We start from the raw sequence: 18,122 nt of genomic DNA, 5'->3' as shown, positions 1-18,122 counted from the left end.
TTTGCCCGTCTCCTCACCAACCTCCCCTCCGGCAACTACCAGTTTGTTCTTTGTATTTAAGAGTCTTTTGTTTGTTTGTTTGTTCATTTGTTTTGTTTTTTCGATTCTACATATTAATGAAATCATATGGCCTTAATCTATCTCTGTCTGACTTACTTCAATTAGTGTAATACCTTCTAGGTCCATCCATGTTGTTGCAAGTGGCAATATTTCATTCTTTTTTATGGTTCAGTGCCCCACATCTTCTTTATTCATTCATCTATCAATGGACATGGCCTGCTTCCATAATTTGACTACTGTAAATAATGCTACAATAAACATAGAGGTGTATATATCTTTTCAAATTAGTGTTTTTGTTTTCTTGGGTAAATACCAAGCAGTGGAATTACTATGTCATATGGTATTTCTATTTTTAAAAATTTTTGAGGAACCTCTATACTGTTTCCACAATGATTGAACCAATTTAAATTCCTATCAACAGTGCATGACAGGGGCACCTGGGTGGCTCAGTTGTTAAGCATCTGCCTTCGGCTCAGGTCATGATCCCAGGGTCCTGGGGTCAAGCCCCGCATCAGGCTCCCTGCTCTGCAGGAAGCCCGCTCTTCTGTCTCCCACTCCCCCTGCTTGTGTTCCTGCTCTTGCTGTCTCTCTCTCTGTCAAATAAATAAATAAAATCTTAAAAAAAAAAAAAAAAACAGTGCATGAGGGTTCTTTTTTCTCCACATCTTCACTAAGACTTGTTATTTCTTATCTTTTTGATAATAGCCATTCTGACTGATATAAGTGATATCTCACTGTGGTTTTGCTTTGCATTTCCCTAATATTTAGTGTGTCTGTTGGCCATCTATATGTCTTCTTTGGAAAAATGTTTATTCCTGTCCTCTGTCCAGTATTTAATCAGCTTCTTCTTCTTCTTCTTCTTCTTCTTCTTCTTCTTTTTGGTGTTGAGTTGTATTAATTCTTTAAATATTTTGGATATTAACCCTTTATTGGATATATCATTTGCAAATATCTTCTCTTATTCACTAGGTTGCGTTTTTGTTTTGTTAATGGTTTCCCTTTCTTTAAAAGATTATTTGTTTCTTTAGTTGACAGATGGAGAGAGAGGGAGAGAGTATAAGCAGAGGGAGAGGGAGAAGCAGGCTCCCCACTAAGCAGGGAGCCCCATGCGGGCTTGATCCTGGGACCCTGGGATCATGACCTGAGCCAAAGGCAGATGCTTAACTGACTGAGCCACTCAGGCGCTCCTGATGGTTTCCCTTGATGTGTAAATGCTTTTTATCTTGGTATAGTCCCAGTAGTTTATTTTTACTTTCATTTTCTTTCCATTATGGAGACATTTCCATAAATATCTTGCTGAGGTCTATGTCCAAAAGATTACTATCTGTATTTTCTTTTAAGAGTTTTATGATTTCACATCTCACATTTAAGTCTTTCATCCATTTTGAGTTTATTTTTGTGTATGGTATAAGAAAGTGTTCCAGCTTTCATTCTTTTGTATGCCAGCTGTCCAGTTTTTCCAACACCATTTACTGAAAAGACTGTCATTTCCCCCATTATATTCTTGCCTACTTTGTTGTAAATTAATTGACCATATAGGTATGGATTTATTTCTGGGCTGTCTATCCTTCCTATGTGTCTATTTTTGTGCCAGTATCATACTGTTTTGATTACTATACCAATCTTGAGAAAAAAGGAACAAAGTTGGAGGTATCACAATCCCAGATATCAAGATACACTATAAAGCTACAGTAATGAAAAAAGTATGACACTGGCACAAAAATAGATACATAGATCAGTAGAACTTCTGGTTTTTCCTTCTGTTGGAAATGGCAGTTAGAAAAAACCTCCTTGCATGGAGCTGGGAATCTGAGGTTCTAATTTAACTCAGGATCGAACTTCAGAGAAAAGGATGTTTCACTTTACACAGATTATTGTGAAAGAAAAAAAAATGTATTTAATCAATTAAAGTTTGGTTTTAATTAATTAATTTAATCTAATTAAATAATTTCATTTAATTGATACAATTAATATTTAACCCAATTCATATCTTATCTAATTAGAATTTAATGATTTAAAATATGTGACTTATTTTTATATCACTGGTCTTTTAGAGACATATTGTGGAAAATAAATTCAATATTGTTCTCTGTATCACTTATACAATTTTATTTGTTGTTAGGTTGAGGTATCGGTATTGACGTTATCATCCATTTGGTGATCATTTAATTTTCCTTATTTAATTTTATTTAAACTCAAAACATTGAATCATCCTTGGATTTCTAAAATAAACTCTATTTAGTGGCAAACTCTATCTTAAGTGAAAATAAAATTTACTGAGCGTTATCTCTGTGTTATTGCTCTACTAGTCAATTATATTGATTATTTCAGTGATCCTGACAAGATATTTTAAAGCAGGCATTCTTTCCTCAGTATTTTTAAAATGTGGGGCTCAGAGAAGTTAAATTACATAAGAGTCAACAACAAGAAAGTGAAGAAAACTGAACTTTAACAATAAATCCATGTGACTTCATTGGACCAAATTGTTCATCCTATGACAGATTATGCTTTCATCAACTCTTGAATTGCATTTGCTTATAATGTCCTTAATATCTCTTCCCTTAAATGAATAAGTAGTAATATTCTAGCTTTCTTTATTATGATTTTTACCAAATTAAAAAATGAAAAACATAGAAGATATTTTTAAATGAGAATATTTATTCAATTCTGTATAAAAGAATATGACAGCCTAAATGAAGTATGTGATTTTCTAGCAAAAAATTGATTGGCAAAAATTAAGAAACTATCAAAACGTAAACAAAGAAACAAAAATTACTGTAGAAGAAATAGGGAAAGTGGACAAAGGAAACCTCCCAATGAAGGTAAAGAAGGTAAAGATTTAAGCCCAAATTAGTATTATTATTATTTCTATTTATGAATGCAAAGCTGATGCCAATTTATAGAACATAGCCAATAACATTATAAATAAACCTAATGGCAACTTAACCATACTCTCAGCAAAACAGTAATTTATGACATTTCTTCAAAACCCAACATAGTTCAGCATAAAAAAAGAAAAAAAAAGAAGTCACCAGCAGTTGCTACTTTAGAGCTTAAGACATTGTTTCCTACAGAATTTCATGTCTTCAGTTATGTTCTCTGTACTTTTCAGATGAAAAACTTGGGATGGCAGAAGTTTTTTTGTGTGTGTTGAGGGAGAACCCAGGGTGGAAAATAGTGGTTCATTGCTCTGGTAAGACAACCAAGTGAGGAGGTAGTTTTCAGAGAACTTCTCAAATAGAGAATATTGTACTGATCTACTGAGAGTTAAGTAGCAGGAGCTTCTTTGTGAGACTGAAGATTGCAAGAGGAATGCTTCTCCTCCAGGAAATTCAAGACTGGGGTGTTGGTGCAGCTAGACAGTGGCTCTTTTTTGATGCTATAACTTTAAAAGTATTTGTTACATCACCATGCATGGTAACCCCATACAACCTTGAGTCCCATCATTATTGCTATTGAATTTCTTCATTTGATACTTAAAAGGCAGTTTGTAAAAGGCATCTTTGACAACCTTCTGGTCTTGGCTGAGGTTTCAGTGAATGGAATCCCATAACTTGGCCAGTTCACGGGCTTGTTTTGTGTCAACTGTCCTTGTTGACAAATCACACTTGTTTCCTACTAGTACCATAGGTATATCATCTGAGTCTTTTACTTGCTTAATCTGTTGCTATTATTGATGGCAAATACACAGAGGAAGCCTTTACGTGTCTCATGTATTGGTCTCTCGTGACACTGTACTCTTCTTGACCATCTGTATGCAGTATGTCCAACAGACAGGTTTCACCATCTATAACCACCTGTTTTCAGTAAGAATCTTCTGTGGTGGGATCGTATTCATCTACAAAGTGGTTCTGGATTAGCTGGATTGTTAGTGCACTTTCTCCAACATCACCTGCTCCAACCACCACCAGTTTGTACTCACACCAGCAAGAACTCCAAAATTTGCTGCCTCCACTTCAGATGGATTTAGGACCACAACTGGGAAAAATGCTGGAGACCCCAGAACTGCCATGAACAGCCTCACTAGGGATTAAGTCCAAATTATTTTAACACTTAAGCCAACCAGTATTGCTAATCCTATTTAAATTTTTTTAAAATCTAAATTCTATTTAAGTTATTGCAAAGAACTAAGAATATAATGCTTGCAACATCTTTTTGAAAGCAGCAGAATATTGATACCAGCATCTGTCAAAGGTAGATAATATTTATAAAAATAATAACAAAAGCCCTCAAAGTCATTTTTGAATGTTAGTTCATAATCCAAAATGAAATTAGATTCTAATAAAGAATTAGAATCTACCAGTATTTTGCAAATAAATATAGCCTATACAAAGTTTATAACTAGAATGCAAGGATGGCTTGATATTAGGAGCCCAATATCATTGATCATGTCAGCAGCTAAAGCAGAAAAAATTTTTTTTCATAATAAATATTATTATTAGTCAAGATACAGGTTAATCTATAAGATCTCAAAATGACACCAGACTGATGCAAGGTAGATTTATTAGTTAAAACAGCATTCACTGGGAAAAATGTCCTAGAAAAGTCACTGATTTTGAAAAATTTCAAAGTCCTGGAAAACAGAGAGGAATAAAAAGTAAATCCTGAAAACTATGACCTTTACCCTGGAACAGATTAATAATCCCAAGAGATTTTCTTTAAAAAAAAACAAATCCTAAATGATTTGTTAAAGTATCCTGAGACATTATCTGGGGAAAGCTCAGAAGGAAGATGAGTATAAAAGGGTTTAAGCCCTCAAATTAAAAAAAAAAAAAAGTTTTACTCAGAAAATAATTCACCATGTATACTTTAGAACTGAACAAGAAAGTGTCAGGTTTATTTCATAAGTAAATAGAAATAAAGCAATAGAAATACTAGGAAGAATATTATAGTGCATATTTATAGATGTTTGCCTTATACTCTTATATATATAAAGGAATGGAAAAGAAATCTCACTCCCAACCCTGATGCATATGAAGAATGATTTCACACTTATGCTATGCCATTTTGTTCCCTTGACCAAAAGATGAATGAAAGATGGGCTGATAATCCAAACTAGAGCAATTAAAGTTTTCTATTTAGTAAATTGGAAAGGGAAAATGGCAATGGTGTTCCAGTCCCATTAAAGCTGGATTCTTGAAAAGGAAATATAAAAACTGGAGAGCTTAATAGGGATCCAATATTTTCCATTTTTTAGACAAGGATATAGAGAAAGCTGGTCCAGAAAATAAAAAAAAAACTGGTAAAAGAGATGAAAAAATAAAAGCCATAAAAAGACATGGAGGGTAAGGTAGAAAATATAAATGAGGTTTCTCACAGTGTGTTGAGCCCTGGCGCCAGACAATTCTAGGCTAAAATGAAGGTTCTCCTTTGGTTTGTGAAATATGCCAGAATCTTTATTTTTCATTTTACATTATTTTTGAGCTAGAAAATGGGTGTAATATTTTTAAAAGATAAGATCATGTATTTTGTATTTCTTTTAAATTATAGCCTTCTTGACTACCTAGCCATTAAAGCATTTCCATGATCTAGGGGAGAGTCACATAATCTGGAACAAAGATGTCAAGTGTATGGTAAATGACAGCTTTCATGTCCCAATAAAACAGTAGTTTTACAATCTAGGCTTAAATGAAAAACAAAAGAATTTATAAATTCCAATATTTCTTACATTAAAAAAATTGGAGACATGGGTTTTTATTTTACTATATAGAAAGAATCTTGGGATATTATGGAGAGAACACATCTGAATATATGGATTGGATAGGGTAAGAAAGGGAGAAAAAGAGCAAAAGATCAGATGCTGTGTCTCTAGTTCTCTATTCCAGCCCCAATCTAGTTCACCTGATGATAAACCTCAAGATGAAGATTGTGTAGTGATAGAGGAACTCCAGAGGGTATATGTGTATGTGAGGAATGCTAAAAAGAAAAGAGCCCCACAATTTGTTGGCTCTAAGAAGGAGGCCATTTGTCTGAATGTCCCACACCAAGAGGGACACACACAGCTGAGTGGTGATGGCCAAATGGCCACAGACTACACCCTACCATACTCTCACCTTTACCTGTATACATTCTGGGCATAATTAGTGAAGTGTCTCAAAGCCACTGTGTGTCCTCAGTGGAGAACAGAAAGATCATTGGTTAATTAGGGAGGGTATTTTTTTTTTTTTTATTTGAGAGAGAGAGAGTGAGAGAGAGAGTGTACAAGAGGGGGGAGCGTCAGAGGAAGAAGCAGACTCCCCACTGAGCAGGGAGCCCGACGCGGGACTCAATCCTGGGACTCCAGGATCATGACCTGAGCCGAAGGCAGTCGCCCAACTGACTGAGCCACCCAGGTGCCCCAGGGAGGGTAATTCTTAAGGAAGGGATCAAAGGAACATATGGCTGAGATTAAGCAGAGCAGCAGTGGCAGGAAAGTCTGAGGTAGGGCCACATCAGAATAGTGGAGCCTGTCTGTAGAAGCAAAGGGACCTCTGGGCACTGACTGTGCAGAGAAACAAAATGAGAAGTAAACATGACTTTCATCAGCCACAATATCAAGAATAGATAACAGCAAGATGAGCAACAACCAAGTGGGACAAGGGATGTCCTAGAGAAGGCTGCTACCCAATTTGAGGTTTTTTTGTTTTTTTTTTTTCTTTGATGCCCCATGGTATGTCTAGGTACCATCTTGGTAGAGATAAAACCAAAGGGACAATTTTAAAATGGAAAAGATAAGTAATCTTTAAATGACATATTTAAAACCCCATCCAGGCGTGCTTGGGTGGCCCAGTCAGTTGAGCGTCCAACTCTTGGTTTTCGGCTCAGTTCATAATCTCAGGGTCCTGGGATCAAGCCCCGAGTTGGGCTCCTTACTCAGCAGGGAGTCTCTTTGAGATTCTTTCTCTCCCTCTGCCCCTCCCTGCCTGCTTGCTCTCTCTCTCTCTAAAAGAAATAAATAAAATCTTTAAAAAATAGAGTAAAAAATCAAATCAAATCCCATCCATCTTAGCTCCTCCTACCACCATTAAAAAGAATCTAAGCTTGAGAAAAATATACAAATAGTGGTAGGTAAAAAAAGAATGTTACTTGTTTGCATATATGAGTTTAGCATATATGGATTTTAATCACCCACTCTACACTAGTAATTGCTAGTTTCTTTTACCTAAAACTAGTATCAGCACTGAGCAGAGAAATGAGGGCCTGATTCATTACTGCTGACTCTATCCCTATACCGGAAGGGATAATATCACACTGTGATAACTACTAGAAAGAGTGACCATGCCTACACTTCCCTTATGTAGCAGCACGGTCATCATTAGATAATTAAATTGTTGATATTTGTCAACATTTGTTTTGTTCTGTAGGAGATTATCACAGATATCCTTTGGTTACCATTGGCTAAAGACCTTAGTAATCAATCAAATCAGTTCTTACCTTTGAACAATTTATTGAATTAAATGATTTTTGAGATCAAAATTCCAATTTGGAGATTCATTTCCTTCATTCAGTTATGGTTTTATACTACTAAATTGGGGTATTCCATGAAGGGAAAGAAATAGTATAAGTAGAACATACTTATGTCAATAGTTTGTATTGAACTCAACTAGTAATAATAATAATAATAATAATAATAATAAATTTTCATTGCCTTTTCATAAGCACATATGAAATAAGCTGCCCCTCAGATGAAAATCCTGAGGTGACTGAAAACACACGTCGCAAAATGCTGCAGTGTGCATGTGTTGGAAGTCTTGGTGAAAAAACAAGTTACCTCATTCTTCTTAAGTACTTCCTCCATTCTTCAAGAAAAGTCAAAAGCAGAGTTGGGGGTGGCAATCATGGGTCAGTATCAATGGAAAGGGAAGAAAGTAAGGGCATGAACTTTCTATTCTGCTTGTCAGTTTGGTCTTGCTGAGTCGCTTCGGACCCTGCCACCCTTCTCCATTGCAGAGTGAGATCTGCTCAGCAGGACTTTGCAGACTCTGCAGGTCCTTACGAAATAGGTTCTGAGATGTCCAATAATAGCCACTGTAATTAAAGCAACTCCTTTTCTTACGATGCTTGGGGTATTTTGATAAATTAAGAAGTCTCTAATCAGTTATCTTTGCAAGTTTCCTAAAATGTCGAATAACAATTTAGGTAGTTTTTGGTTTTGGGGTTTTGGTTTTTATTGTTGTTTAATGTTTGAGTGACTGTGCTGGGCCAAATCTGATGCTTATCCCATCAATTGCCCTCTTCCTCTTCAAAAACTTCACATCTAAATAGAGAGCCCTGGGAGACAATCTTTTTCAAAATTGATTTCATTATGTCTTTGCTATTAATGATGCTTATAGGGTGTGAAACGTTAAATCATCACCCTGTAGGACTCTGGAACTTTTGCTCAGCCAGAATGTCTTTTTATTTTATTCTTTAGGGTTATACTTTTTTTATACTAATGTAGGATTTGGCGGTAGACTGTAATTAAACTGTAGTAAATGGGCCTAACTTTTACAAGCAATTAGATGTATTTGCTTTTTTTGCTCTTCTGCTGAGAATATGGACTACCTTTGTGGAATCACTAAGAGGTATCCCTCTGCCCCCACTTTTCTTTTAGTTCCTCCTCAGTGCAAAGAGAACACACAGCATTCTGCAATGTTTTTATTCTATTATTGCTTGAAATATTGACTTCACATTCCACTAGAGAAATTGAATGAATGCAGGAATGTAAAATACTATTTAAGCATCTCTCTATGTTCCCTTCACCTTTTATGTTTTTCTTACCATATAACCTTCCTATCCTACCTACGATTCTATTCTTTTTGTGTTACACACAAAGCTGAAAATGGGCAGGGCTCAAAGGCCTAGAACATCTTATACCTATGCAAGAATACAAGCAACTTGATTATGACATAACTCTTTGGATATTTTTCACATTTAAAAAATAAGAAAACCAACTCGGCATTTAGACTTCCAAATAACAAGAAAATTGGCATCTACAGATACTAAGATATTGTCACAATTGGGCCAAGTGCCTTTTCCCCACCAAATTATTCCTTTTTAGTCACTTTCTTTAAAACATCCCCACATATGATTGTTGTATTGTGATACCTATGTACTTTTGAGGAAGAGCATTGATGAAAATCATTAAATATTGTTTCATCAATAATTATGTGGTTTCCATACCTAGTGATGGAGATAGCCAAAAGACCATTTTAATAATTACTATATCCTTTTCAAAGTCATTTCTTACGGCCCAGCACAGTCACTCAAACAGATAAGTGTTGCTACTTGCTATAATCCCAACCTTATAAAAAATACATAGACACACACACACACACACACACCCCCACAAACACAGGCACACATACAGTTTTACATATCATGTATTATTAGGGGAAGGCTGTGGTAGAAGTCTCTGAGGCTCCTACCACTCTTGATTCCCCATAGCAACGTAGCTTTTGGATCAGTCAAAACCCCATAGAGACATATGCAAGAGTTCACATCTTTTATGCTGGACCTCCTCAGGATACACTAATTTGCTACAGCTGCGCCCATGCCCATTCACTCCCAGGTTCCTGGCAAGCCTGACCTTGATGGTTGACAGGTGTGGGAGCTACTGGCTCAGGGGAAAGAAAATTCACCCTATTTCTGCCAGAGCCCTCTTAGCCCAAATGGGAATAATCTTCACTTCTCAGCATGAGAAACCAGTATGAATTTTTTAATCAGTCAGAAAGCATTCTATTCCCAAAAGCATTGGCACACAAGATTATAACTAGAGATATTGCCTAGAAGTAGGAAGATGAAGATAGGCAACAGCTGGTTCAGTAACCATGCTAGAAGATCCTTTAACATTCTTAGAAAAGAAAATATTTAGAATTCCCTGACACATTTGGAGAAGAGGAGAAAGCCATTGCTCTGTTCCTCCTTCACAATTTGCCCTCTTCAGAAAAAAAAGGGGGGGGGGAATTTTATAAATGTTTTGAAGGATTGAGCCATTTTGAAATGGTATATTTTTGACCATTTTAATTATTTGATTTGTTTTCTTTTCTGCTTGGTGCACAGTCAGAGGTAAACTGAAATGGCTTCTGCTGGTAGTGGGCCATCATAAAAAGCTCAAATGACAGTGGGAAATTGCTTTTGTGATGAAGGGGAGCATTAATAAAAGCTTCACTCATGTTTACCCTTTTAAATTGGCCCTAGAGGACTTGATTAAACTATTCCATTGGCAGTGGCTGGTTGATACATAGGTTGTGAAGTGTTCTATGCCTGTAGGTGGTGGTTGAGTTTAGAGGTATCTACATTTTTCTCATCTGGTTTGGTATGTCATTGAAGTTTCATTTAAACTCTTTGTCCCATTCTGTCGGTTGTCTTTTGGGTTTGTTGACTGTTTCTTTTGCTGTGCAAAAGCTTTTTATCTTGATGAAGTCCCAATAGTCCATTTTTGTCCTTGCTTCCCTTGCCTTTGGCGATGTTTCTAGGAAGAAGTTGAACTGACAGAATGGGAGAAGATATTTGGAAATGACATATCAGATAAAGGGCTAGTATCCAAAATCTATAAAGAACTTATCAAACTCAACACCCAAAGAACAAATAATCCATTCAAGAAATGGGCAGAAGACATGAACAGACATCTCTGCAAAGAAGACATCCAAATGGCCAACAGACACACGAAAAAGTGCTCAACATCACTCGGCATCAGGGAAATACAAATCAAAACCTCAATGAGATACCACCTCACACCAGTCAGAATGGCTAAAATTAACAAGTCAGGAAAAGACAGATGTTGGCGAGGATGTGGAGAAAGGGGAACCTGCCTACACTGTTGGTGGGAATGCAAGCTGGTGCAGCCACTCTGGAAAACAGTATGGAGATTCCTCAAAAAGTTGAAAATAGAGCTACTGTACGACCCAGCAATGGCACTACTTGGTATTTACCCCAAAGATACAAATTTAGTGATCTGAAGGGGTACATGCACCCCAATGTTTATAGCAGCAATGTCCACAATAGCCAGAATATGGTAGGGGCACCTGGGTGGCTCAGTCATTGAGCGTCTGCCTTCGGCTCAGGTCATGATTCCAGGGTCCTGGGATCAAGCCCCACGTCGGGTTCCCTGCTCCACGGGAAGCCTGCTTCTCCCTCTCCCACTCCCTCTGCTTGTGTTCCCTCTCTCGCTGTGTCTCTCTCTGTCAAATAAATAAATAAAATCTTTAAAAAACAACAACAACAAATGTAGTTATCCAAAGGGGTACGTATACCTCAATGTTTATAGCAGCAATGTCCACAATAGCCAAACTATGGAAAGAGCCAAGATGTCCATCAACAGATGAGTGGATAAAGAAGATGTGGTATATATACACAATGGAATATTATGGAGGCATAAAAAAACCCCGAAATCTTGCCCTGGATGGAACTAGAGGGTATTATGCTAAGCGAAATAAGTCAATCAGAGAAAGACATATATTATATGATCTCACTGATATGAGGAATTCTAAATCTCAGGAAACAAACTGAGGGTTGCTGGAGTGGTGGGGGGTGGGAGGGATGGGGTGGCTGGGTGACAGACATTGGGGAGGGTATGTGCTATGGTGAGCGCTGTGAATTGTGTAAGACTAATGAATCACAGACCTGTACCTCTGAAACAAATAATATATGTTAAAAAAAAAAAAAAAGATAGTAGGAAGGGAAAAATGAAGGGGGGGGAATCGGAGGGGGGGACGAACCATGAGAGATTATGGACTCTGAGAAACAAACTGAGGGTTCTAGAGGGGAGGAGCGTGGGGGGATGGGTTAGCCTGTTATACGCAAACAATGATCATGGAACACTACATCAAAAACTAATGATGTAATGTATGGTGATTAACATAACAATAATAAAAAAATTAAAAATAATTAAATTAAAAAAAAAAAAACCTCTTTGTCCCATTGTGATCTGGTAAAACTTTAATTCTTTTCCCATAAAGAAAATACTGTATTTTTAAGAAAATGTCATATTTTCTTCCCATAAGGCTGAGTAATGTAGGCTTTCAAGACACCAAATTATTCTACCTGTGATTTCAGGGCTTCAGTAGATACTGGTAGCTAGGAATTTTTGTTTGCTTGTTGGTTTTTAATTTAAAAGAAAAGTAACCAAAGCAAAATCAAAGTAGATTTTTTTAATGTGAATTTCTTGAATTTAACTATACATTTGAGATACCCAAGAAAGTGCACTAAATAACCTTTATAGCTCACTTGGGAGTCTTCCAGTTGAGCCCAGAGAGTAAGAAAAGATTCATGTGGTTCAGCTGTCTAAGGGTACTCAGCATGAGAAACCAGTGCAGAGTGAAGGCTCCCCTAGGATGGCCTATCTTATTCCCACTATTGTGCCATTCCTTAATGCTTGTCTTCTCACCCTGAACAGCATCACAGGTGCTGTGCTCAGAGCATCTGCAAAGGCAGTTAGTAGAAGACAGGATCTCTTAAAGGAACTCAAATGTCCTCCTTGGAGGATTCAGTTGATAAGGGTACATATTTGATTTCTGGAAGAATTCTATTTAACTTTATTTTTGGTTTTGAGTCTTGAAATTTGCTCTGGTGAAAGGCAGCTAGTGAGAGTCAAAGACATTCATACATTTTTGAATCATTTGGTTTTTCACAGTGTATAGAGTATAGATTTTTATCCTAACTTTGTAGATGAAGAAATTGTAACCATGAGATGTTGAATTCCTGCACAGACAACTAATAAGTGTGAGGATCCCAATATTTATCCTGGTTTGCCTGGATCCAAGACCAACTTCTGTCTTCTGTATTAAGCTTTCTCCTCTGAAGGAAAAAAGAAATAGGGGAAATTAAGATTTTCCTTAGAAGTGTGTAATGCGATACCTAAAGAGTTTCTAGTTTAACTCTTCTTCATTTAACATAGAAAAAATGAAGACCTATAGAGAAAAAGGGACTAACCCCAAATCATACTGCTCTTTTTTTTCCTTTCATATGGTTTTGAATGATAAAGGCTTCTTTAATCACATATTTCTTTTTTTTCTTCTTTTTTTTGTTTTTTTTTTGTATAATTTTTGTATAATTTACTTAGACTAACAGTTAAATAAGCTTTAACTGCATCAGTGGTAATCATCATCACCTTCAAAATGTAGAACATTTCTATCACTCAAACCTTCCTTTGTACTCCTTTACAGTCAGTCTTCCTACTGCTTACTCCACACATCACTGATATGCTTTATGTCAGTATAGACTAGTTTTGCCTGATCTAGAATGTTGTGTATATGAAATCATACAGCACACAATTTCTTTAGTTCATTCATTCATGGTGCTGGGATATCATAATACTGTCTGTTTTTAATTGCTGAAAAATATTCCATTATATGGGTATACTGTGCTTATCTATTCACTTGGGTTGTTTACAGGTTTTTGCCTATTGGGAATAAAACCTATGAGCATTCATGTGCAAGGCATTTCATACCTCTTAGGTAAATACTTAGAAGTAGAATTTTTTAGTATTTTTGGAACTGCCAAATTGATTGCCAAAATGGTTATTCAATTTTATACTCCTAACCAGCAGTGTATGGAACTTCCAGTTGCTCTGTATCCTAGTTAATGCCTATAGTTTCAACATTTTAAATTTTAGCCATTCTAGTTGTTATAGCAATATCTCATGGTTTTACTTTTCATTTCCCTGAAGCTTAGAAGCATTGAGCATCTTTTCTTGTGTTTGTTAGTCATCCATGTATCTTCTTTGGTGAAATATCTATTTGAATCTTTTGCCCTTTTTTTAAATTTGGGATTCTAATTTTCTTCTTGATTTGGAAGAATGATTTTTATATTTTGGATAAAAGTCCTTTGTCAGAAATTTGTAATGTAAATATGTTCACCTTGTGAGTCACAATTTTTTTTTTCATTTTTTTAATGATAGCCTATCTATCATCTAATTTTTTTTTCATTCTACCTAGAAACATTTGCCTAAATAAAATTATAATGATTTTTCTCCTATATTCTGGAAACTTTAAAGTTTAATATTTTAAGATTTGAGTTATTTTTGTGTATGTAATGAGGTAAGGTTTATAGTTCATTTTTTTTCCATAGGGATATCTATTTGTTGAAAACATTATCTTTTCACGATTTCAGTTTTTCAAATAGTTTTTAAAAATCTACTGACTATGTGTATGTTTGTGTATTTCTACTCTCTCCATTCTGTTCCACTGATCCATACATTTCTCTTTACACCAATATTAGAAAATTGTTATGGCTATTATAAGTTCTTCACATTTTCATACAAATTTTAGAATCAATTTGTCAATGTTAAAAAAAAGAAAAAGACTGATGGATTTTATTGGGATTGTATTGAAATCTGTAGACTAATTTGGGGAGAATTTACATTTTAGCCATGATGAGTCTTCCATAACTAAGTTCCTTTTACTTGTCCTAATAATGTTTGAATTATTCACTATATATCTTGAACATATTTTGTTAAATTTTCCCTAAATATTTCATGTTTTTGTATGCCATTACAAATAGTATGTTTTATTTGAAATTTTATTTTCTAACTGTTCTTTTCTTGGATAGAAATACACTTGATTTTTTAATGTTGATTTTATATCCTATGACTTTGTTAAACTCACTGTTTTTTTAAATTTTATTTTATTATGTTATGTTAGTCACCATACATTACATCATTAGTTTTTGATGTAGTGTTCCATGATTTCATTGTTTGCGTATAACACCCAGTGCTCCAGGCAATACCCATCACTGGGCTAACCCATCCCCCCACACTCCTCCCCTCTAGAACCCTCAGTTTGTTTCTCAGAGTCCATAATCTCTCATGGTTTGTCTCCCCCTCTGGTTCACCCCCCTTCATTTTTCCCTTCCTACTATCTTTTTTTTTTTTAACATATAATGTATTATTTGTTTCAGAGGTACAGGTCTGTGATTCATCAGTCTTACACAATTCACAGCGCTCACCGTAGCACATACCCTCCCCAATGTCCATCACCCAGCCACCCCATCCCTCCTACCCCCCACCACTCCAGCAAACCCTCAGTTTGTTTCCTGAGATTAAGAGTCTCTTATGGTTTGTCTCCCTCTCTGGTTTCGTCTTGTTTCATTTTTCCCTCCCTTCCCCTATGATCTTCTGTCTTGTTTCTCAAATTCCTCATATCAGTGAGATCATATGATACTTGTCTTTCTCTGATTGACTTATTTTGCTTAGCATAATACTCTCTAGTTCCATCCACATTGTTGCAAATGGCAAGATTTTGTTTTTTTGATGGCTGCATGATATTCCATTGTACCTATATATACCACATCTTCTTTATCCATTCATCTGTTGATGGACATCTTGCCTTTTTCCATAGTTTGACTATTGTGGACATTGCTGCTATAAACATTGGGGTGCACATACTCCTTTGGATAACTACATTTGTATCTTTGGGGTAAATACCGAGTAGTGCAATTGCTGATTCATAGGGTAACTCTACTTTCAACTTTTTGAGGAATCTCCATACTGTTTTCCACAGTGGCTGCACCAGCTTGCATTCCCACCAACAGTGTAGGCAGGTTCCCCTTTCTCTGCATCCCCGCCAACATCTGTCATTTCCTGACTTTAGCCATTCTGACTGGTGTGAGGTGGTATCTCATTGAGGTTTTGATTTGTATTTCCCTGATGCCGAGTGATGTTGAGCACTTTTTCGTGTGTCTGTTGGCCATTTGGATGACTTCTTTGCAGATGTCTGTTCATGTCTTCTGCCCATTTCTTGAATGGATTATTTGTTCTTTGGGTGTTGAGTTTGATAAGTTCTTTATAGATTTTGGATACTAGCCCTTTATCTGATATGTCATTTCCAAATATCTTCTCCCATTCTGTCAGTTGTCTTTTGGTTTTGTTGACTGTTTCCTTTGCTGTGCAAAAGCTTTTTATCTTGATGAAATCCCAATAGTTCATTTTTGCCCTTGCTTCCCTTGCCTTTGGCAATGTATCTAGGAAGAAGTTGCTACGGCTGATGTCGAAGAGGTTGCTGCCTGTGTTCTCCTCAAGGATTTTGAGGGATTCTTGTCTCACATTTCGGCCTTTCATCCACTTTGAGTCTATTTTTGTGTGTGGTGTAAGGAAATGGTCCAGTTTCATTCTTCTGCATGTGGCTGTCCAATTTTCCCAACATCATTTTTTGAAGAGACTGTCTTTTTTCCATTGGACATTCTTTCCTGCTTTGTCGAAGATTAGTTGACCATAGTAAACTCACTGTTTTTTATAGCAGTTTTGTTGTTGATTCCTTAGGATATATTATATACATAATCATGTCATCTGAGGACAATTTTATTAATTTTTTTTCCAATTTTTATGTTGTTTGTTTATTTTTTTCTTCACTTCTTACACCTTATAGAACCTCCAGTACAATGTTGAATACAAGTGAAGAAAACAGTCATCTTGCCTTGTTTCCAGTCTTTGGGGAAAGCATTCAGATAGTCACTATTATATAGGATGCTCACTGCAAGTTTTTCATACATGCCTTTTATCAGATTGAATAAAGTCTTTTCTAAGCCTCATGTGCTGATAAATTTTACCTTAAATGAATGTTGAATTTCTTCTTCATTCTATTAATATGGTCAAATACGTTCATTATTTATTTGTTTATTTATATATTTTTTAAAGATTTATTTATTCATTTGAGAGGGAGAGAGCACACGAGTGGGGGAAAGGGCAGAAGGAGAGAATCTCCGAGTAGACTCCCCACTGAGTGCAGAGCCCAAAGTGGGGCTGGATCTCATGACCCATGAGATCATGACCTGGGCTGAAACCAAGAGTCTGATGCTCAATGAACTGAGCCACCCAGGGGCCCCAGCATTGATTATTTTTTAAATATTAAATCAACTGTTTAATTCCCGAGATATACATCATTCATACATACATACATACACATACATACATCAGTCAGCATAAATTCGATATGCTAATATTTTGTTAAGGATTTTTGTGTCTGTGTTCGTGAGGGATGCTCATCTGTAGTTTTCTTTTAATATCTTTGTCTGGTTTTAGTATCAGCATGTACTTCTCCCTAAAATAAGTTGGAATTGTCCCTTCTGTTTTCAGGAAGAGATTGCATATAATTATCATTGCTTGAAATCACTTCTTAAGCCATTGAGGCTTATACTATTGCTTATGGGAGGGACTTTAACTATGAATTTGTTGGTATTGATTCAGGGCTTTAGGTTTTCTTTTTTCCCTTTGTCTCAAATTTAAAAAATTTGTATCTGTTAATGAGTTTGTGCATTTCATCAAAGTTAGCAATTTTATTGGGATATTTATTAATTAGAGTCTCTTATTATCTTTCCAATGTCTATAGGATCTGTAGTGAGGTTCACTCTTTCATCCCTAATATTAGTTATTTTGCTGTTTCCTAAACTTGATCAGACCTTGTATTTTTAAAAATTTTTACTGAGATATAATTGATATTAACATTATGTTAGTTTCAGGTGTACAACATAGTGATTCCATATTTGTATGTGTTATGAAATGATCACCACAATAAATCCATCCATCACCATACATGGTTAGAAAATTGTTTTTCTTGTGATGAGAACTTTTAAGATCAAGTCTTTTAGCAATTTTCAGATACACAATAATTATGAACTATAGTCACTATGCTGTGCACTATATCCCCAGGATTTATTTATTTTATAATTGAAAGTTTGTACCTTTTGACATCGTTTCCACTTTCACTCTTCCTCGACTCCCTGCCTCTGGCAACCACCTATCTATTCTCTTTGTCTGTGAATTCACCTTTTGGGGGTTGTTTTTGTTCTTTTGATTCCACATATAAATGAGAGCATATAGTGTTTGTCATTCTCTATCTGATTTCAGTTAGCATAATGTCATCAAGGTCCATCCATGTTGCTACAAATGGCAAGATATTCTTCTTTTCATGGCTAAATAACATTTTATATATATCAATGGACTTAAGTTGCTTCCATATCTTGGTCGTTGTAATAATGCTGTAGTAAACCTGGGGATGCATATATCCATGGTGTCAAAATGACTGACAATTCCAGGCTTCACACCTTTATATTACGTCTTTTAGAAAGTGGGACATTTGGGTGGCTCAGTCAGTTAGGTGTCTGCCTTC

At 35.9% G+C, this 18,122-nt stretch overlaps 1 pseudogene; it reads right to left on the bottom strand.

Moving 5' to 3' along the window:
- Positions 1 to 3,460: 3,460 nt before the first annotated feature.
- The window catches only part of LOC116626549, a 70,663-nt pseudogene continuing 56,001 nt past the window's right edge, over positions 3,461 to 18,122 (bottom strand).

The sequence above is a fragment of the Phoca vitulina genome, unplaced genomic scaffold (genome assembly GCF_004348235.1).
Source record: "Phoca vitulina isolate PV1807 unplaced genomic scaffold, GSC_HSeal_1.0 scaffold2, whole genome shotgun sequence".
Lineage (NCBI taxonomy): Eukaryota > Metazoa > Chordata > Mammalia > Carnivora > Phocidae > Phoca > Phoca vitulina.
This window is presented reverse-complemented; position numbering and strand designations above follow the sequence as displayed.